Source organism: Polyergus mexicanus, unplaced genomic scaffold, assembly GCF_030449975.1.
Source record: "Polyergus mexicanus isolate NDT 795.1 unplaced genomic scaffold, iyPolMexi1.0 SCAF_76, whole genome shotgun sequence".
Lineage (NCBI taxonomy): Eukaryota > Metazoa > Arthropoda > Insecta > Hymenoptera > Formicidae > Polyergus > Polyergus mexicanus.
This window is the reverse complement of record NW_027223396.1, coordinates 27,501-30,000: the sequence shown is the minus strand read 5'-3', so window position 1 is coordinate 30,000 and position 2,500 is coordinate 27,501. Positions and strand designations below refer to the sequence as shown.

At 32.9% G+C, this 2,500-nt stretch overlaps 1 pseudogene; it reads right to left on the bottom strand.

The window, feature by feature from the left end:
* Nucleotides 1-2,500, bottom strand: part of LOC138944032 (large subunit ribosomal RNA) — a 9,435-nt pseudogene that overhangs the window by 3,188 nt on the left and 3,747 nt on the right.

The following is a 2,500-nucleotide window of genomic DNA, read 5'->3' as shown; positions in this document are numbered from 1 at the left end:
CGTAGATTTTCCTTTCTTAAATCCATATTGGTTTTTATTTTCTAAATTTTGCTCTTTGTAACATATTTGAATTCTATTTAATAATATTCTTTCAAAAACTTTACTCATTGTAGGTAAGAGAGAAATTGGTCTATATGAATTTAACTGTTTTATGTCCTTATTTTTTCCTTTAATTATAATTTTTAGTTGTGACTTTTTCCACTCTCTGGGAACAATACAGTTTTTTAGACAATTATTTAAAATAATACTTATTACATCAGGACAACTCTTCCAAAATTCCTTGATTATTTCTGACGTAAATTGATCGAATCCAGGTGCCGTGTTATTCTTCAATTTCTTAATTGCCGAATCAATTTCATCAAAGGAGATCCTATTCTCAATGTTTAGGTTTTTATAATTACCGACCTTCGCCTTAATTTCTTGATGATAATTATCCTCTACTTCTTTACTATCCTTAGGTACACACTTATTTATTAATGCTTCTGCAGATTCTTTCCACGAGCTTGTATCTGTACCATCAGGGAGAGCCAATGAGGACATTATTTCAGGTTCTTTTATTTTATCCCTTATTATTTTATAGGGCATGCTCCACGGATCCCTATTTGTTTCCTTTGTTACAAAATCTTGCCATGCATCTCTTTTAACTCTTCTAATTTTAGCTGTATATTTATTTCTAGCAAACTTATATTTTAACTTAGCAACCTCAAGAAAATCTAACTGATTAAATCTTCTGACCCTTGCCAGATACCCTTTAGCCAAACTAACCTCTTTACGCAATTTGGTCAATTCTTCATTCCACCATGGAACCGCTTGGTTACATCGTTTCTTCCTTGGAATCGTTTTTGAACAAATGTTCGTCAAAATCCTATTAAAAAGTTGCACTGCTTTATCTGGGTTTTTAGATTCCAATTCTGTTTTAACCTTATCTGTAAATTGTTCCTTTGTCAACTTCACAAATTCATTCCACTTTGCCTTTTTAATGTTATATACATCATGCTTTATAAAGATCCTATTTATTCTACTTTTCATATCAATGTCAAACAAAATTAAATTATGATCACTTGAGGTACACTCCTCAGAGACCCTCCAATTTAAACAGAAACCAAGCATGCTCTCATTTACTATCGTCAAATCTATATTTGATTGCCCCTGCAACGAGAAGAATGTAGGCGGATTATTTGGTTTGTTAATAGTGTGTAGTTTGTTTGTTATCAAAAATTCCTCAATTATTTTACCTCGCGCATCCGTTTCATCCGCATACCACATCTCTGACTTAGCATTTGCATCCATCGAAATTATAAATCTACTACCATTTATTTTTCTTATTACACATTCTATATCCCTCAATATAGGTTCGATTTCCAGAGAGAATTGACAATATGCATTTATCATATAGAAGTCATTTCTGCTTGACGTAACTCGAAAACACATCACGTGTTGGGTATCCAAATAGCTCAATTGAAAAATCTCAATCTCATCATTAGCAACAATCGCTGTTACCCAGGGATTCTCCACGCATGGACGCAATCTAGTCAATCTCAGAGAAGTAAAACCTCTCACATTATTCTTAGAGATACATGGCTCCTGTATACACAATACATCTATATCAAGTTCCTTTATTAGAAACTCAAGGCTTGCCGTGGCTGCCATAGCTCTTTGTGCATTTATTTGTGCAATTCTCATGTCCAATCAGTTTTACTTTTGTATATTTCTACTTGTCTGATATATTCTGGACACAATCTGCTACGCACGATGTGATTACAACTTTTCCTTCTCGCCCTATTACAATTTATACAAAACGGGTTATCCTTTTTATTACAATCCTTTTTAAGATGGTCCTTAGCACCACATGTCTCACATAATTGGACTGTTGCACTGCACACTCTTGCAATATGTCCATACCCATAGCATTTAAAACATCTTGTAACGTTAATAAATTCTCTTATACGGTAAGCTCGCCAAGCCATAAAAACCCTTCCTGTGTTTAAAATTCCATTCATGTAGCGTCCTGGAAGTTGGACTATCCAATTTAACTTATTATCTTTTGTCTTAAAACTATGTCTAAATTCAACTTTTTGTTTTAATTCCATTCGTTCTAACGAAGAAAAACTATCAAAATTTTTATTAATAAAATCATCTTTTAATTCATCTACTTTAATGTCATGTTCCACGTCATAAATAATAACAGATGGGTAAGTTCTTTTAGGTTTTTCAACTTTTATTCCAATTGAATTCATGCCAATATTTTTAATTAACTCTGCATCATCTTTAGACTTAACTTCAACAACAATTCCTTTTTGTCTCATTTGTCTTATATTTTTAACCTTTAATTTAGTTTTTATTCCGTTTAAATGTTTTATTACAGCTAATTTAATTTCATCGTTGCTTCTTACATCTTTTTCATCTACAGGTTTTAGCAGAACAACTTCGGACGAGGTTCTTAACGCTCCATCTACCATCGACCCAGTAGGGCCACACCACTGCGAGCCAGACCTTACAG